Genomic DNA, 21,682 nt, shown 5'->3' on the forward strand with positions numbered 1-21,682 from the left:
GTTGGCAGAAGATGTAAAGATAGAGCGTGGTCATTGAAGGCTCACAAGCTACCATGGGAACCTACTTATGACTAGTTTTTTTTCTGAATTAGTTTGAAGTCTATGACTTGTAAAATCTAGTTTGGTGTGGCAATTTGTAACGAATTATCATATTTAAGATTTATAATATATTCACATTCCACCAAAAAAAAAGGAGCGTCATGCTTAAGACCATAAAAATAACCGTTAGTGCATAAATTATAATCATAATCGGTCTCAAATTGGTGGTATGAAAACTCTAAGTGGTAGGACTCATCACAAATTGGGGGTTTATCCCACTTATCCTTTAAATGAAAATCGCTAAGTCCTCCATCAACCTCAAAAGAGTCAACTACATCCACCACGAAAGGATTCTCAAAGGAGTCTAAGGTCTCGGGTAAAACCTCATCCTTTTCATTATATTCTGTCCCAACATCATCCATGATGAGTGTCTCATCTACTACAAGGTCATTTTCTTCAACACCAGTCTCTAAATTTTCCATTGGGGTGACATCAAGGGGAATTTTAAAAGAAAGAGTCGGACCATCATCATCATCATCCAATAATTCAAAATCATTAGATTGAAAAGACTCACATTAGGGAGGTAGAAAAGCAAAATGAGAGAAGATAGGCTCACGTCGTCTCGGTTTCTCTTGAGAATTTTTTTCCAAACGAGCCTGTAACACTTTAAGCTCCTCTTCGATGCGCCAATAATGGAATTGGCGTGCTAATTCCCAACATTCGGAAGCCATGAAATTTAAGAAATTCTAAAGTTCCGGCCCAATCATGTAGTAGAGACTCCCATTACTCAACTTTAGAGTCAATCCACGGGTCTCAGAATCCATGCCACCAAGCACGAAATGACCCAAGTAATCCCCATCAAGGACATGTGCAAGGGAGATGAGACCATCGCAAAAGTAGTAGAATCGGTCAAGATAGTCAGGAAAAAGTCTCATCTTGGAGTTGTGGGACGAATTCGTAATTCATTATGAAAGGCCAAACTTTATTACCTACAAAATAGGCACTAAAACTACAAAGAAACCGTGAGAAGATCCCAAGGAACAACTGTTCCTCGAGACAAAATAAAATAAGATAAAATTCAACAACTAATAACAAACAAAACCGTCTCCCCAACAACGGCGCCAAAATTTGATAGGCTATCGCACACCTTTGCAAAAATAAATACCCTAGATACAAATTAATGTAGTACGTAGGGGTCGAGACAACAGAGAGACGGGAGTTGTAAATTAGTTGTTATGGGGTGAATTTTATCAAGGCCGGTTATCGTATGATTGGTTGGTTGGATAATGGAGGAAAACAATAATGATAAAGAAATAGTCTAGGGAGGTCGGGTCACACATGCAAATTATGTAAATGCTTAAAATAAACATAGGAGATGATGAATCGTTAATGGTTTAGTCTTAGAGACACCCACCTCTCGATATTAGTGTCAACCATAGACCGGGTCTTAGAAAAACTCTCGTTTATGACTAGGTCGTTCTACTACACATGCTTAGTCTAATCCGATTCCGTGCCTCTCGACTTATTGAACGAATTAACAAACATAATCAATTAATAAGGCTTTAAACAAATATTAAACGTGGTGGTGCAAACATGTGATAGAAATAATTAGACAATATTATAACATCCTAGGTTATCACGTTACAAATACTTTTTATGCATGGCTCCCTTCATTCCCTAGACAAGGTAGAGTACTCTAACATAATGTAAATGTAGACTAAACTAATGACAATTGAAATGATAAACATAATGAAAATAGGAATAGAATTACCTTGAAATGGAAATGGAAATGGAAATGGAATTGAAGAACAATGCAATTATAAATAACTTGAATATAACTTGAAATAGAAATTGTAATATAAATTGAAATGCTTAAAGGAAATAGTTTATAGTAAATCTAATCTAAACTAAACTAAGAACTAAACTAAAAACAAGAAAGTAGTGTAGAAAATACTAAGAAAAATGGTGTGTAAAAGTGTGTAGAAGATGTGTGTTGATCAACACCCTTTATATAAGAACAAAGGAGTAAAATTTGCAAAGGAATCCAAAATGGCATCCTAAGCACACTCTTAATTTTCCTTCAATTCTTGAGTAATTGCCAAGGGGATCCAATGTGAGCCATTAATCCCATTTTTAAGCCTCCGGTTAAATGTGATATTTAGCTTCTTAAGACCTTCCAAAGAGCATCCTAAGTTGAGCATCTTATGTATAATTTTGTGGACTTGTAATGTGGGCTTCATTTTGTGATTTAATTAGCATTCTACATTTCACATTTCTTCATGCTTGGCCTTGTAATTTCTTCCATGCTCCATTTAGCTTTCATACTTAGCCAAATATTCTAGTGCTTGCAAATGTGATAGGAAAAAGCCTCCAAATGCTTAGATTCCTACAAAGTGTAACAAATACAAACAATACACCTAGAATACAAGATTAGCTCACAAATATAGTAATTAAAGTATGATATGCAATCAAAACCGAGCTAAAATGAGGGGTAAAAGTAAATATCAAATGAACACATCAAAAATATAAGGAGTTTTAGAAATATGAGAAAAAGAATCGAATTCAAATCTCAAACAACCATTTTATAAGGATTTTTTACAACCGAGTTGGTCCAAACAGAAACCGATCAACAATTTGTCAAAAACTTGGGTCAACTTGTAAAAATCACTATTAAATGTCAAAATACTATCTTGCAACGTGACTTATCAATTTGAAAACATATATGAATCTTTTAAACATTGGAGTTAGAATAAGGCAAAAGTCTGAAGTACATATTAAATGAGAAATTTTACAAAATTGTTTGTCGAAAACAAAACTGTACAGGAACATTCTAACCACTGTCTACTAAAATATTTATTTCTCCCAAACTGTAAAACTTTTAAATATGAGACCAACAACATTGAAAATCTAACTCACTGGGTTATCACTCAGCTCATCAAACATTTTTGACCTTAGACGATAAACATAGGTCATACGGCAACTAAATCAAATAGGGGTAAAAGCTGACAAATAAGGTTCAGCTTCTACATTCCTTTTTACTAGGTCATAAACCCTTATTAACACCCTCCTTTACTTATATTAACATAAGTTGATCATCATACTTCACACACGACTAGCATATACTCTAAAGCATCCCTATCACAAGTTTAATCATTTCATAATATTGTAAATAGCATGGTTTCGGGATTCACATAACCGTATATCGCTAGACATGATACTACTATAACATCCAACCACATAATCAATATCAATTCACAATTACTTTCATGCTTATGATAAAAGCAATTCAACATCAAATCCTCATTTCATCCATTCCACTCTCCTTAAAATTAAGGTTACGTCCACGTAACCACGGTCATCAATAAAAGACAAAATTCATCTTAAAGCAAACAATATTCATTTTAAATTACTCCACTCTTCAATATTTCTCAAGGTAACCGGTTCAAAACTGGAAGGGTCGGGGTTCGGAGTAAGGGTACCTTCCCTAAGCCAAAAGGGCTCCTACCAGTTTCTACCAGGGTTCATTTTATTAGACACCTCCTAAATTCATTATTAAATTCATTGGTTAGGCCTGAGGATTGTTTTGCTCTGATACCACATTGTAACACCCCCATTTATTTAGGAGCCTTTAGCAAGACATTCTCAAATAAATAGGACAGTTACCATCTCGATTTCCTGAGGTAGTGAATAACAAAGTACAACAAACCAAAGTACTTTAGATAAAATTTGGCGATTACATGTTTATTACAAATTAACCAAACTAAAACCAATATAAAATTAATTACAACTCGCAGCGGAAATGAATAAAGTGATTAATAAACTATACGATCTAGACTTCTAGGTAGACTGGCTGAGTCCTCGAGCATCCTCATAAGTTCCCAAGTCAGCTAATCTTAAGTACCTATCAAGTATGCTCCCCAGTTACGGTTCATCACAAGTGTTCACAAATACACTGTCAACCACGAGGTTGAGTAGGAATAACCAACAACAATACAAGATGACATGATATGATATATAATGCAAATACAACCGGTCTCATCATCCGAAATACCCGTTCATCCCGCCAATCCCTGACCCGGGGTATCCATCATCCCAACACAAGGTTGAGGTATCAATCATCCCAGTATAAACTGAGGTATCTATCATCCTAGTACAAAACTGAGGTATACAATACAAATGCCATGCCAATAATATTAATAATAATCATCCCAGAGCGAGTCTGAGGTATCCAACGAATATGATATGAATAGACCAACAACCAACGCATAATCCAATGATATATAAACCGCATATAATAATTCATCCAATGACAATTAACCACACAATTCCACAATTATTCTTATCAATCAATTAGTAAGACAAGTTGAGTAGTTATCCTACCTCGTCAGCAAATTCCAATAACGCAATCCGAATAAATAGAAATCCGATTAACAAAGCTTCTCACAACTCCGTCACCTTGAGACAAGTAATAATTATAATGACTAATTATTCTAATTACATGAAATATAAACAATTGAACTAATTTTGTATCTTACTTATTCATTAATTATAATAATTATATTATTACGTAAACTAGTAATATATGTATTATTAATAATTAATAAACTAATTAGTTAGTCCTCTTAAATCCACCATTAACAATTTTATTAAACTAAGTCCATACTACAAACCTACTTATCACTCATGATCATCATTCGTCAAACATCCCCCCATAACACGATTTGAACCGTGTTTTACTACCCCCAAACACGTCCCCCTCTACACCATTACACACGACAACCACCAGCAGCCCGATGCCACCGTGAACATCCACTACATCAACCACCCAGCCACGCACCAACAACCAGCAGCAACACCCTATACGGCTGCCCTATTCACGCCTAGCAACAATAACAACAAACACCACCAATACCGAAAACCCGACTTATACCAACGTTTAAACTACTACCACTTATGATCACCACTACTACCACAGATAGCCACCGCTACTGACCACCAGCTCTGCCGTCTGCCACCACCACCAGCTGCCTAGCCACGGCCAAACATGACTTCCCAAACTACGCCCTAGCTACTACTCCACGACGCCAACAACAAAACCAACTACAACTTATATACTCGGTTTAACCACCAAGTAACAACCGACATCAGCCAACCCATCCACCACGAACCACCAGCCAAGGATCGCGGTCAATTCAGTCAAGGTGTGGGTTTATAATCCCTTGTATGTACACGGTTTCAAACTACAACAACAACTAACACAACAGTCGGTCAAACCACCGCATAAACCACCCCCTCGATCACCTGCAGCCACCCACGGTGTTCACTAACCACCTTAAATCGTCCCAACCCGGGTCCGGGTCCAAACCAGTCATGGAAAGGGTTAAAATCTGTATAAACACATACTGCATATCCCCTTCAAACCACCCTCGAAAACACCAGTAAACCACCTCCTTCTCGTCAGTCAACGGTGGTCCAACTTGGGTCTAGTACTCCTTGGTGGTCTATGGTTGAGGTCACGGTGCTAGCTAGTCATACAATGGTCTAAGACACGAGTTATAATAGTTATAAAATCAATACATTAAATTATAAGACGGTCTTAGCTTGAGACGATAATAAAAGTTAAGTTATTCTTCTTTATGCCTAGATCTCCCTTTATGTGTAAAATGCGTGAATAAAACCTATTATATAGGTCATGCCTTGTTTTTATACTCGTAAAAAGGTCGTCTTTAGGAACTTATTAGGAAATTACTAATTACCATATGTATGGCATTATTATTATTATTATTATTATTATTATTATTATTATTTTTATTATTATTATTATTATTATTCTATTAGAGGAATTTAAAATGGGTTCTTATAAATTTACAGCTCTTTCAAATACGTAGCAATCTTCAGACAATACTTCAGCTCTTAAGGTTACACATTTAAATGTATTAATTGAGCAACAAAATTTTGCTAATCTTATTCTTCATATTGTTAGTGAACATTTAGGTTCTTTACATGAGAAGATAGATAGTTTAGACTATTTACAAAAAAAAGTTTTTGATATAGATAGATCATTAACTTCATTAAAAGATAAAATTGATACAAAAAATAGAAACTATACCTTGTAATAACCCAGGCCCCTCAAAAGGGAATATACAAAATCCTTTTGAAATAAAAATTTTTATAACTAAGGCTCCTTTAAATTGGGAAAAAGCTTTTAAAGAGCAAGAAGATTTAAGTAAACAAGTTGAATTAAAACTTAAAGAAAACTCTTAGTGATAATTTTGTTCAAAATCTTTCTGATAATGAGAATGATCATAGAGATATCATACAAGATGACCTAAATAAAATGGATAAAAGATGGGCAGATAAGCCTACTCAAAGATTATACTATTATAATAGGCCATCGCCTATGGATGTTCTTCATGAGGAACAAGAATATCATTTAAATAATAGTTATAGTGGAAAATATATTTATGAATGGAATATTGATGGATTTACAGACAAACAGATTTATAATCAAATTCATAGAATTATGATGTATAGTACCATGTGTAAATTGCTAGTAATAGTGACGTAACTGTTGCTAAAATGACTACAGCAGGATTTACAGGCCAACTAAAGGGTTGGTGGGATAATTGTCTTTCCAATGAAGCTAAGACAATGATTCTTAATACTAAAATTGATATGCCTGATAATACCCAAAAAGAGAATGCGGTTTATACACTTGTGGTTAATATAGTTGAACATTTTACAGGAAGATATTCTGATAACAATGAAAATATTAGAACTCTATTACAGAATCTAAGATGTAAAACTCTTACTGATTTTAGATGGTATAAAGATACTTTTCTCAGTAGGGTAATGGAACTTCCTGAAGCATCTAGTGAACATTGGAAATCTAAATTAATTGATGGATTACCTTATCTATTTGCTGAAAGGGAGAAATAACCTTAGGAATGGTTATACTTCTATTCCTTATGATAATTATACTTATGGTAGTTTAATAGGAACTTGTATTCAGGAAGGTTTAAATCTTTGTAATGAACTTAAATTGAGTCAACAATTAAAGAGACAAAATTTGCTTGAGAAGAACCAATTAGGTGAATTCTGTAATCAATTTGGTATGGATGTACCAATTTAATCTAAAAAGAAAAGAAATAAACAAAATTCCAGTAGAAATTCCAATGAGAATCCTTTTTATAAAAGAAAAAAGAAAAGATATTCACAAGAAAAATTAAATAAAAAAGCTGAAAGGAAAGCTTTTAGAAAGTCGAGTAAGAAGACTCAGAAATATGAGAAGCCAATTATATGTTATAAATGTAATAAAATTGGTCACATAGCAAAGAATTGCTGGACTAAGAAAAAAATTTCCAGTCTTGATATAGACGATAGTATTAAAGATAAGTTGTATAAAATGTTTTTAGTAACAGACAATGAACTTGAAAGTTCTCGCTCAAGCTCTAGTAATGAAGTAAAAATAATGGATAATGATTCATATTTATCCGACTCTTCTAAATCTTCAAGTTCAGAATGTGAACCTTGTTCTAGGAATAAACCCTGCATAAAAGAAGAAAATGAGTTTTATACTTTAATATCTCAATTTGAAGATAATCAAATTAATGTTTTAGAATCCCATCAATGGGTTAAAATGTTTCAACGTATTAAAGATCCAGAGATAAGGTCAAAGATTATAGATACGTTAAGTGAAGAACCTAGTAGTTCAAATAATCAAGTTTCTTTTTCAAGAAACCAAGAGAATAGTGAACCTTATACTATGAATGAAGTTTATAAATTATTAAAACAACGGAAAACTAGTCTCCAACCTACATCTCTCAAAGATGTTCTTATAGAAATGGATCTAAAAACAGAGATTAAAGATCTTAGTGAACAAGCAAAACAACAAGATATAAGAATATCTAATCTTGAAATGTTACAGGTTTTGGACCATAATAAAGAATTGAATAATAATCCAGAAAATCAGTTAGAAAACAAAGGGGAATTTAATAATTTTGATCCTAAGAATACATCAGAAGAACAAATAATTTATGTAGAAAATAGGAAAGAATTTTTGCAGACCATAGAATCGGTCATAAGCCAAAAATGATATATAAAAGTTAATTTAAAAATTAATACTTATTTTAAGAATGATTTAATTGCTCTGGTGGACAGTGGCGCTGATTTAAATGTTATCCAAGAAGGGTTAATACCTACTACATATTTCCAAAAGACTTCCCATACTCTTTCGCATACAGGAGGAGAAAAGCTTAATATTGAATTCAAAATTCCTAAGGCTTATATTTGTGTAGCTAATAAATGTATTCCCTCATCTTTTTTACTAGTTAAAGATAAGTTAACTACTCCAATTATACTTGGAACTCCTTTTCTTAATCATCTTTATCCCATAACTCATGTTGATAAAGAGAAAATTATTGCTACTTATAAGAAAGAACCAATTACTTTCAAATTTGCATTGTTACAAAACCTATTACAAAGATTTTACAACATGTTTATGACCATCTGATAAATAAAGAAAAGCAATTGAATTTTTTAAAACAAGAAGCTACAATATTAACCCTTAATGAAAAATTACAGAATCCTAAATTACAAAATAAAATTACTCTTTTGAGTAATAATTTTGCTACTACAATATGTGGTGATCATCTCTCTGCATTTTGGGATAGGAAAAAACATGTTGTAACTCTTCCTTATGAAGAAAGCTTTGATGAAAGGAATATTCCGACCAAAGCAAGACTCTGTCAAATGAACTCTGAATATTTAGCTTTATGTCAAAAAGAAATAGCTTCTTTATTAGAGAAAAAATTAATTACCGCTTCTAAATCACCATGGTCATGTACTGCTTTTTATGTTAATAAACATACTGAGCAAGAAAGAGGAGTCCCTAGACTTGTTATTAATTATAAACCTTTAAATAAGGTATTAAAATGGATTAGATATCCCATACCTAATAAAAAAAGATTTATTAGATAGATTATATGAATCTGTTATATTCTCCAAGTTTGATTTAAAATCTGGATATTGGCAAATACAAATTCATCCTAGTGACAGATATAAAACAGCTTTTAATGTTCCTTTTGGACAATATGAATGGAATGTTATGCCATTTGGGTTAAAAAATGCCCCCTCTGAATTTCAAAAGATTATGAATGAAATTTTTAATGACTATACTGACTTTATTATTGTCTATATTGATGATATTTTTGTATTTTCTAAAACTATTGAAATGCATTTTAAGCATTTAGATATTTTCCAAAAAATTATTATCAGAAATGGGTTAGTAATTTCTAAACTAAAAATGATGCCTTTTCAGACTAAAGTCAGATTTCTTGGTCACAATATAGAAAAAGGAAGTATTATTCCTATTAATAGAAGTATTGAATTTGGTTCAAAATTTCCTGATGAGATAACCAATAAAACTCATTTACAAAGATTTTTAGGAAGTCTTAATTATATTTCTCCTTACTATAAGAATATTGGTGAAGATACAGCTATTTTGTATGATAGATTAAAAAAGAATGCAACCCCTTGGACAGATGATCATACTAAAGCTGTTCAAAAGATTAAAGCTAAGATTATATCTTTGCCTTGTTTATCTTTAGCAAATTCCCATTGGGAGAAAATTGTAGAAACTGATGCCTCTGAAAAAGGCTATGGCGGAATATTAAAACAAGATGACCCTACTAATAAGCAAGAATTATTTATCAGATTTTACTCGGGAAAATGGAATAAAGCCCAGTGTAATTATGCTACTATAGCTAAGGAAGTTTTAGCTATTGTTAAATGTGTTTTAAAATTTCAATATGACTTATACAATAAACTTTTTATTATCAAAACTGATTGCAAAACAGCAAAATATATGTTTACAAAAGATTTCAAGCATGACGTGTCAAAGCAAATGTTTGCAAGATGGCAATCTCATTTAGCTCCTTTTGATTTTAAAATTATTTATAAAAAGGGTGAAGATAATAATCTTCCTGATTTTCTAACTAGAGAATACTTATGATCCATATTGCCTAATGATTACTATGCAATGTTTCCAATACAAAAAGGAGATTCCTCTTATAGAGGAAGAGGAAGAGGAAGAGGAAACTCTTCCAGAGGAAGAGGGTGAGGATCTAATATCCTTGTTCAATATGGAAATAAAAAGCTTATCGCTATGGAAGTTGGTAATACTGAACTTGCAGAAAATCAACAGAATCTGGATAAATCTGGATTTTCATATTCATCAGTAGTCCAAACTACTACCAATAAAGAAGAAGAAATGCTTCTTAACAATAAAGAAGAGAGAGTAATACTCTTGTTAAGCAAATATGATGAAAAATGGGAAAATAATCCTTGGTACCTTCATAAAAGATATCTTGGAGGAATGAGTTATACCCAGGAAACATATAAACATCGACTTTTCTATGAGGAAATCCTGAAAGCCAATGAATGTATTGTTCAACATTTTACAAATAATGCAAATAAAGAGAGTTATAAGTTCTCTAAAATTATTATTAGAAAGATATTGTCCATGACTGATTGGGGTATATCTCCCTTTTCAGAAAAATCACTTATAGTGAAAAATACTCAAATGAAATACAATTATTGGGATTATATCCAAGCTTTTGATAAAGCATTTTTGTATGGAAATGAAACTTTAAGCCATACTTGGTTTATTAAACTTATGGTTGATAACCATGATATTCTTATGTGGTTTATTAAATGGTGGAATTTTTATGGTACTAGTCCAGAAATTCTTCCAAAACTTTTTAAAGACTATTTTACTAAATGGCAAGAGGTTAAACCTGACACTCAGGATCATATTCCTTAAAACATGAAATTCTTTCTAGAATTCTCTATTCCGTGGATTTGGAGAGCTGCTCCAATTACTGGTTATACCCAGGGATTATTCTGTCTCAAATATCGATCATATTCTAAGTTCTGGGAAAGAATGCTTGATAAAAATGAATAAGGAGAGCTTCTTTCGACTCCTACTATTAACTTATTAAAGGGGAAGATTAGCTCTTATTTAAATCTCAAAGAGCAAGCAGATACGAAACAGAAAGGGAAAGAGATTGATGCTACTTTAAATCTTTGGGCCAATGAGTCCGCTGATATTCAAGAATTTACTGAAGAAGAAATTAAAGAAGCTTATCAGAAAGCCTTATTAAAAACTCTTAAAAAGAAAAGAAATGCAGATAAAGCGTCCACATCTGACACATCAATGGCCTCAATTCACAGTCAGTCTTCTTTCAACAATCTTATGCAAGATGTTCAAGATCCTTATGAAGATACTATACTTCATAATGATGATGACGCTAAGGCATCCAGATGGATAGGAAATACAAAAGGATCACTCTAGAATAGCCAACTTAAGGACAGATGTCTAGGACAGGTGTCCATTACTGTTTTAGCTTTATCTTTTATAAAAATACTTTTGTAAAAGCATTAATAATGCTGTCGGTAATGATGTAAGCGCTTACGCGTGTTTATTTGTCTTTTCGTTTTTCCTCTTCCAATATAAAGAGGACTTGTATCATAGTTGAAGGCATCAGGTTTTTAGCAAGCCTTCTCTGCCTTCTCTCTAAAAACTCGTGTGTAAAATATTTCCCTAAATAAATTATCTTCTGTTGAGAACATCCTATAGCTTGTAAGTATTTTTACTTTTGAATTTTTATTTTTATTTCTTATTTAAAATTTAAGGATGAGCCTTTTAGGCTAATCCTTTGTATTGAACTATGACTGCCTAAAATAATGATTATCTAAGCTCCATGCTTCTTATACTTTTTGTGGTGTTGGTGCTTTTATACTGTGGCTGTATATAGCAGATAGTTTAAACTTGGGTCACTATTGTTACGAGTTCATGGGATCGTCCTGTTGCCCGTAATGCCTGGATCTGGCATGTTTGGGGCGTTTGGAGTGGTCATTGAACCGTAACAATATTAACCTTTAAGTTTTGTAAAATTGCTTTCTGGGCTTGGTATTAAGAGCTCCCCGATTGGTATCAGAGCCATGGTAGTAGATGATAATCACTTAGTTTGGTATGTTATAGTTCAATACACTTTACATTATGAATCTTGTTAAAAATGTTTTTGGTAGTAGGAATACTATTAAAAATGAGGCAAGTTATGAGGTTGATATACCTAGAAATTTAGATCTACTTAATAAATGGACTATTCCAGAAGTGGAAGTAAAAACCATTTATAAATTAGGATTCTTTGAGTTAATAGGATTAAAACAAGTAGTAAAAACTACTGAAGAATCAGTATCTTTGCATAATGAAGAAATATTTTTACAATTATTAAGTAATAAAGATTTAGATCCTTATAGGACAAAGGATTGTAAATTTATTCATGTTGGTCTTGTACAAATTGCTTTTAAGCCCTTAACTTTAGAAGGGTTACCTGAAAGCTTTGTGGCAGCTTTAAGGGATGGTAGAAACCTAGATTGGAAAAAATCTATTATGGGAATAATAAAATCCAGTTTGGCACATGGACCAGTATATTTTGATGTCTATCCAAATTTAACTCTTTCGTTAACTGATAATAATATCTTAGATGCATTAACCTTAAATATTAAAACTCATGGATACAACTATGCTCCAGGATTAGAAGTTATATGTATCTGTTACAGGATATATTATAAACCGTTGTATACAATGAATCCTCATTGTAAAATAACTGATAAACCATTAAATGAAACTATAGTCATTGAGACTAATTTTCATAAATCAGATATTACAACCAGAAGAAAAATTAAATGGGAAGAAATATATTTTCCTGATAGCTGAAAAATTGAAAGAGCTATGAAACCACAACTTAAAGTTAATACAGACCTTTTAGATGTTATACAGACAGGTGATGGGTCTGTAGATTTGATTTTTAAGAATCAAATAAATTTGTTAAAAGACAAGTCTTCAAGATTATCCAGATCTAATTCTGTAAGATCTTTTATTTCCCCATTAGACTATGATTTAGAAAGGCCTGCTCCTTTTAGGGCTTCTACTTCTCACATAAGAGAGGATGAAAACGATAATCTTCAAGAAATAAGAATAAATAATTTTCAAAAATATAAAGAAAATATTATTAGAGGACATACTAATGAACCCCAATTCGAGACTATGTCTCAAGCAAGTTATAATTGTCTTGATGAATAACACAAACCAAAACATAGACTTTAGCTTTAATAGTAAAGCTAGAAAGATTATTAAGGAAGAATTTAAATTGCCTAAAAGGGAAAAGTTTAGGACTTGGTTCTTAAAGAACTTTACAAATGACCAGAAGGATAAGCTTCAACAAGAATTTTATGATTATTGCACATATCATAACAAGATTATGTATTTTGCACCATGGTTTTTTTCTACATATGTAGAATCATATATCTCTGTTATGGAAAGAAAATATGAACTAGCAGAAAATAAAGTTTTTAAAGGAATTTATCCTCCATTAGAGGAATTTAAAATGGGTTCTTGTAAATTTACAGCTCTTTCAAATACGTATCAATCTTTAGACAATACTTCAGCTCTTAAGGTTACACATTTAAATGTATTAATTGAGCAACAAAATTTTGCTAATCTTATTCTTCATATTGTTAGTGAACATTTAGGTTCTTTACATGAGAAGATAGATAATTTAGACTATTTATAGAAAAAAGTTTTTGATATAGATAAATCATTAACTTCATTAAAAGATAAAATTGATAAAAAAAAAATGGAAACTATACCCTGTAATAATCCAGGCCCCTCAAAAGTGAATATACAAAATCCTTTTGAAATAAAAAATTTTATAACTAAGGCTCCTTTAAATTGGGAAAAAGCTTTTAAAGAGCAAGAAGATTTAAGTAAACGAGTTGAATTAAAACTTAAAGAAAACTCTTAGTGATAATTTTGTTCAAAATCTTTCTGATAATGAGAATGATCATAGAGATATCATACAAGATGAGCTAAATAAAATGGATAAAGGATGGGCAGATAAGCCTACTCAAAGATTATTCTATTATAATAGGTCATCGCCTATGGATGTTCTTCATGAGGAACAAGAATATCATTTAAATAATAGTTATAGTGGAAAATGTATTTATGAATGTAATATTGATGGATTTACAGACAAACAGATTTATAATCAAATTCATAGAATTATGATGTATAGTACCATGTGTAAAATTGCTGGTAATAGTGACGTAACTGTTGCTAAAATGATTACAGCAGGATTTACAGGCCAACTAAAGGGTTGGTGGGATAATTGTCTTTCCAATGAAGCTAAGACAATGATTCTTAATACTAAAATTGATATGCCTGATAACAGGGGCGAACCCAGAGATCTAAATATGGGGTAGCGAAAAAATATACATCATAATCGTAAAAAATAAAAAATAAAAAATAAAAAATCATACCACGAGGTAAGAAATATAAGTCATATGTTTCAAATTACAAACTTAACGCGAAAATATTAATCTAGTCGTAACCTACGAGTTCTCATATTTTGAAAATTGTTTACGAGTTCTTCGCTAGTAACTTTACAAAATAAATCTCTCTCTATAAAGGTAACTAAATTATCATTCAGCAAATCATATCCCATGCTATTGCGAACTTTATTCTTTATATATGTCATTGCCGAAAAAGCTCTTTCCACACTTGCTGTCGCCACAGGAAGAACCAATACAAGTTTTAAGAGCAAATACACCTTTATGTGTACCAAATGTTTCTTTGTCTCAACAAGCTTCATGGAAAGATCGTTTAGACTCTCTAAATTCCAAAATCTATCATCATTTTTAACATCTTCAACAAAGTTTCCAAGTTCATATTCAAAGTGTAGCAAATCAGCACTTGAAAATTCACACGGATAGAAGGTAGCAAGTTGAAGCAAATGACGGATATTAAATGAAGAAAATCGATCTCTAGGATTGAAGCAAGAAATATAAGTAAGTAAATCTTTGCTTCTCTCGCTAAATCGATCATCAATTTCACTCCATATTTGATCAATCAAGCTCAAAAACACTTCGATTCTAAAATGAGTAAGATTATCCACTTCTTTCTTTCCACGCCTGCGTCTCCCCGGAACCACATACATATCACTCATGACAGGAACACAAATTTCATTCTTTTGACAAAATAACGTCACCTTTTCCATGTGAGCAGTCCACCCATCTTCTCTAATCTTTTGTAAATTCTTTTGTGTCACATCAACAAGAGACACAACATTCACGATATCTTGATCTTTCTTTTGTAAAGCTTTGTTCAATGCATTAGTAATCCCAAAAATAGTAATCATCAATTGTCCAATAAAAACATAATCAAATGTTCGCATGGTAAATGCAGACTCTCCACCTTTACTAACTCACTTCCATCACAAAATTCACCAATCGCATCAAGAACTTTAAGAATGGCAGGAAATATATCAAACACGTGCAAAATGGTTTTAAAGTGAGATCCCCAACGAGTATCACCGGGCCTACTTAAACCTTTCTCTTGATTTAAGCCAGTTCCAGATTCAAGTTCACCAGCCTGTAATGCTTTTAAAACATTTTCAGCTTGTATTTCTCAGAGAATATCTTTACGTTTACACGAACTCCCAATCACATTAAGTAAAATGCCGAGTGAATCAAGAAGGACACTACAATCAGCATTTTTCTTAGCCACCGCAATAAGTGCTAGCTGGAGTTGATGAGAAAAACAATGAACATAATAAGGAGAAGGAGTCTCCTCCATGATTAAGGTTTTAAGACCATTGATTGAACCTCTCATATTACTAGCACCATCATAACCCTGACCTCTAACACTAGAAAAAGTAAGAGAGTTTGCATGTAACACCTTTTCAATTGCAGCTTTAAGGGTTACAGAAGTAGTATTACCCACATGTACAACACCCAAAAGTCTTTCTTTTACCGCCCCTGTTTTAGCAACATACCGCAAACAAAGAGCCATTTGTTCTTTATCAGATATATCAGCTGACTCATCGGCAAGAATACCAAAAAACCCACCATCTAATTCTTCTATAAGCTTTTTGGTGGTCTCATTTGCGAAGACATTAACAATTTGTTTTTGGATTTTAGATGAGGCGAGAGTAAAATTTCCAGGTACTTTTTTTATCAAAAAGAGCTCTAGCCACATTACTGTCACGTTTTGCAAATACTTTCCTAAGCTCTAGATAATTACCTTGGTTCAAGGATTCATCACTTTCATCATGACCACGAGATGCCAACCCTTGTAAAGTAATAAACCGTAATGCATCCATTGAAGCATCCAATCGAATACAATAATCATTTTTAGCTTCTTTGGTATAATTTTCAAAGCAACACGCAATTGAAGATTTTTGTTTATTAAAAACATCAAAATTCCTCATGGCATTATTGTGAGCACTCATATGGTTACCGACATGCTTAGTGAATGCATCTGTTTTACTCCAGATCCTGAACCCCACGTTCACAAAAGCCTCACCACCCGATACGCAATCACTCTTGAATAAATAACAAACAAAACAAAATGCTGCATCCTTTTCTTTACTATAGTCCAACCAAGGCTTAAACTTATCAAACCACGCAACAACAAAGTTACGTTTTGTCTTTGGAAATTTGTGATCACGAGGTTGGCATGGTCCTCTTCGAACATACTCTCTTCTTATTATATCACGGTCATTTATGTGAAAATCTGTTAACTTTCTCCTCAACCCAGGATCGTGTGGAAGAGAAATAACATCAAAATCAGTTAACATATCTAAAATTGGCTCTTTAAAAGGATTTGAACTAGTACCCATTTCAGTTTCGCCATCGTGGGGCTCTTCAACTTCGGTTTCACGTTCGTCTAATGGACTTGAACTTTGGTGATTTTGTGCTTCATCAATACAATGTCTTTTCGGGAAAAAATTCGTAATAGGTGTCGTTATAGTTCTCTTCATTCTGAAAATTTAATCATAAATTATTCAAGCAACCAAATACTATAGTATATAGGAACATTATATACTAATGTTTAAGTGTTAAAGTATATATCCAAACTTAAAAAAGAAGAAAAAAAAAATTATCGTCCCAGCTCCCAACTCCCTCTGACTCCCTTTGTTGCCTTTAATTCCCAATAAAAGACTTTGCTTGAATTGCTTCTACACACTACACGCACACCTACAAAGCTTTAGTTTTTTATCTTCTTCATCAATTTAGTTCACTCTTATCTCTCTTATTTAATTAAGATCTCAATTTATTCAATAATTTCAATTCACTATTCCGTCTTTCTCGATCTATTTTGCTATTAAACTCACCAAACTATTTCCCAAATTACCGATTAAATATTAATCATCCATCATAATTTACAAATTGGATCTAATTCATCATCCAAGAGTTCAATTACGGAGTATAAGAAATTATCACATTCATGATTCATCAATATCAATCAATAATTTTAATATTACTACTCAAATCACAAGATTATTAGCTTAAAAGAGTTTATGATTACCTTATAGAAAGGGAATAAGCTCAGGATCGATTGACAGTCCTTAATGGCAGAATACCAGTTTCCCAAATTATCGATTTGACGGCGCGATTCGAGAAGGACGCTGAAAAAGATCCGGCAAGTACACAATTAGCATTTTTCTTTTTTTTTGTGAGAACAACCCAGTACGTTTTTATAGGAATTAGGATTTGGAATTTTTTTCTATATGATTTAGTTTATTTAGGAAACACCTATTTTTTAGGGGATTAACTTCCATATTAATAAGTTATTGTATAATTAAATCATAGAGTATATTATATTTAATGGGATAGCAAAACTTAATTTTCTCAAAAAAAAAAATTGTTGAATGGGGTAGCAGCTGCTACCCCCTGCTACTGCGTAGGTTCGCCACCGCCTGATAATACCCAAAAAGAGAATGCGGTTTATACACTTGTGGTTAATATAGTTGAACATTTTACAGGAAGATATTCTTATAACAATGAAAATATTAGAACTCTATTACAGAATCTAAGATGCAAAACTCTTACTGATTTTAGATGGTATAAAGATACTTTTCTCAGTAGGGTAATGGAACTTCCTGAAGCATCTAGTGAACATTGGAAATCTAAATTTATTGATGGATTACCTTATTTATTTGCTGAAAGGGTTAGAAATAACCTTATGAATGGTTATACTTCTATTCCTTATGATAATTATACTTATGGTAGTTTAATAGGAACTTGTATTCAGGAAGGTTTAAATCTTTGTAATGAACTTAAATTGAGTCAACAATTAAAGAGACAAAATTTGCTTGAGAAGAACCAATTAGGTGAATTCTGTAATCAATTTGGTATGGATGTACCAATATTCTAAAAAGAAAAGAAATAAACAAAATTCCAGTTGAAATTCCAATGAGAATCCTTTTTATAAAAGAAAAAAGAAAAGATATTCACAAGAAAAATGAAATAAAAAAGCTGAAAGGAAAGCTTTTAGAAAGTCGAGTAAGAAGACTCAGAAATATGAGAAGCCAATTATATGTTATAAATGTAATAAAATTGGTCACATAGCAAAGAATTGCTGGACTAAGAAAAAAATTTACAGTCTTGATATAGACGATAGTATTAAAGATAAGTTGTATAAAATGTTTTGAGTAACAGACAATGAACTTGAAAGTTCTAGCTCAAGCTCTAGTAATGAAGTAAAAATAATGGATAATGATTCATATTTATCCGACTCTTCTAAATCTTCAAGTTCAGAATGTGAACTTTGTTCTAGGAATAAACCCTGCATAAAAGAAGAAAATGAGTTTTATACTTTAATATCTCAGTTTGAAGATAATCAGATTAATGTTTTAGAATCCCATCAATGGGTTAAAATGCTTCAACGTATTAAAGATCCAGAGATAAGGTCAAAGATTATAGATACGTTAAGTGAAGAACCTAGTAGTTCAAATAATCAAGTTTCTTTTTCAAGAAACCAAGAGAATAGTGAACCTTATACTATGAATGAAGTTTATAAATTATTAAAACAACGGAAAACTAGTCTCCAACCTACATCTCTCAAAGATGTTCTTATAGAAATGGAAAATCTAAAAACAGAGATTAAAGATCTTAGTGAACAAGCAAAACAACAAGATATAAGAATATCTAATCTTGAAATGTTACAGGTTTTGGACCATAATAAAGAATTGAATAATAATCCAGAAAATCAGTTAGAAAACAAAGGGGAATTTAATAATTTTGATCCTAAGAATACATCAGAAGAACAAATAATTTATGTAGAAAATAGGAAAGAATTTGTGCAGACCATAGAATCGGTCATAAGCCAAAAATGATATATAAAAGTTAATTTAAAAATTAATACTTATTTTAAGAATGATTTAATTGCTCTGGTGGACAGTGGCGCTGATTTAAATGTTATCCAAGAAGGGTTAATACCTACTACATATTTCCAAAAGACTTCCCATACTCTTTCGCATGCAGGAGGAGAAAAGCTTAATATTGAATTCAAAATTCCTAAGGCTTATATTTGTGTAGCTAATAAATGTATTCCCTCATCTTTTTTACTAGTTAAAGATAAGTTAACTACTCCAATTATACTTGGAACTCCTTTTCTTAATCATCTTTATCCCATAACTCATGTTGATAAAGAGAAAATTATTGCTACTTATAAGAAAGAACCAATTACTTTCAAATTTGTTACAAAACCTATTACAAAGATTTTACACCATGTTTATGACCATCTGATAAATAAAGAAAAGCAATTGAATTTTTTAAAACAAGAAGCTACAATATTAACCCTTAATGAAAAATTACAGAATCCTAAATTACAAAATAAAATTACTCTTTTGAGTAATAATTTTGCTACTACAATATGTGGTGATCATCTCTCTGCATTTTGGGATAGGAAAAAACATGTTGTAACTCTTCCTTATGAAGAAAGCTTTGATGAAAGGAATATTCCGACCAAAGCAAGACTCTGTCAAATGAACTCTGAATATTTAGCTTTATGTCAAAAAGAAATAGCTTCTTTATTAGAGAAAAAATTAATTACCGCTTCTAAATCACCATGGTCATGTACTGCTTTTTATGTTAATAAACATACTGAGCAAGAAAGAGGAGTCCCTAGACTTGTTATTAATTATAAACCTTTAAATAAGGTATTAAAAAATATTTATTAGATAGATTATATGAATCTGTTATATTCTCCAAGTTTGATTTAAAATCTGGATATTGGCAAATACAAATTCATCCTAGTGACAGATATAAAACAGCTTTTAATGTTCCTTTTGGATAATATGAATGGAATGTTATGCCATTTGGGTTAAAAAATGCCCCCTCTGAATTTCAAAAGATTATGAATGAAATTTTTAATGACTATACTGACTTTATTATTGTCTATATTGATGATATTTTTGTATTTTCTAAAACTATTGAAATGCATTTTAAGCATTTAGATATTTTCCAAAAAATTATTATCAGAAATGGGTTAGTAATTTCTAAACCAAAAATGATGCCTTTTCAGACTAAAGTCAGATTTCTTGGTCACAATGTAGAAAAAGGAATTATTATTCCTATTAATAGAAGTATTGAATTTGGTTCAAAATTTCCTGATGAGATAACCAATAAAACTCATTTACAAAGATTTTTAGGAAGTCTTAATTATATTTCTCCTTACTATAAGAATATTGCCGAAGATACAGCTATTTTGTATGATAGATTAAAAAAGAATGCAACCCCTTGGACAGATGATCATACTAAAGCTGTTCAAAAGATTAAAGCTAAGATTATATCTTTGCCTTGTTTATCTTTAGCAAATCCCCATTGGGAGAAAATTGTAGAAACTGATGCCTCTGAAAAAGGCTATGGCGGAATATTAAAACAAGTTGACCCTACTAATAAGCAAGAATTACTTATCAGATTTTACTCGGGAAAATGGAATAAAGCCCAGTGTAATTATGCTACTATAGCTAAGGAAGTTTTAGCTATTGTTAAATGTGTTTTAAAATTTCAAGATGACTTATACAATAAACCTTTTATTATCAAAACTGATTGCAAAACAGCAAAATATATGTAACACCCCCATATATAGAGGAGCCTTAACTAGGCCTTCCTTAGCATATAAAGGCGCTACCATCTCGGTTGCCCGAGGATAGTAATAATCAAGTGTCGATAAAAGAACGATTAAATTACTTTACAAGTCATCTATCCAACTAACGATACAAAAGATACAACTCCAAGTCTACTAGCTACAATTATTAAATCTCGTGGCGACTCATCCCTGCCCGGACTCCAGCTAGCAACCACATCAACACCTACTAAGACGGACTGCTCACCATAAGGGATCACGGCAGACACATAAACAAACAAGACAACCACACAAGGTCAGTACTGAGATAAGACATAACCAAGTTACAAACATCTACCAAAACAACACAAGACAATCAGTCACAATCAGGCACTCCGCTCCATCTCCATCTCCGACTATCCACTGGACCAGCCCTGCCAGTGGGGGACCGCAACCGTTCCCACCTAAGCCCCGCTCATCATACCGAGCGATAACCCTGTCCCATTAATGTGCACATCCCCTTCCGTGGTGGGTTCCACGAAGGGCGAAACTAGGGCGTGAAGCCACTCCCGCAAGTGACTCCACTCAGCCGAGAACGCATCTCGAGAACCACAGACAAACAATCACAACCACAATCACAACATCGTCTGAATCAACCAATTATACTAA

At 32.3% G+C, this 21,682-nt stretch overlaps 1 long non-coding RNA gene across 1 annotated transcript; it reads right to left on the minus strand.

Moving 5' to 3' along the window:
* Positions 1-14,408: 14,408 nt before the first annotated feature.
* On the minus strand, positions 14,409-17,882 carry LOC141615262 (uncharacterized). The gene is made up of 2 exons (XR_012529763.1): positions 17,471-17,882; positions 14,409-16,923 (listed from the first exon to the last, which is right to left on the minus strand). It is a non-coding gene; the product is annotated as an uncharacterized LOC141615262 (long non-coding RNA).
* Between the last annotated feature and the right edge of the window lie 3,800 nt (positions 17,883-21,682).

The sequence above is a fragment of the Silene latifolia genome, chromosome 11, assembly GCF_048544455.1.
Source record: "Silene latifolia isolate original U9 population chromosome 11, ASM4854445v1, whole genome shotgun sequence".
NCBI classification, from domain to species: Eukaryota; Viridiplantae; Streptophyta; class Magnoliopsida; order Caryophyllales; family Caryophyllaceae; genus Silene; species Silene latifolia.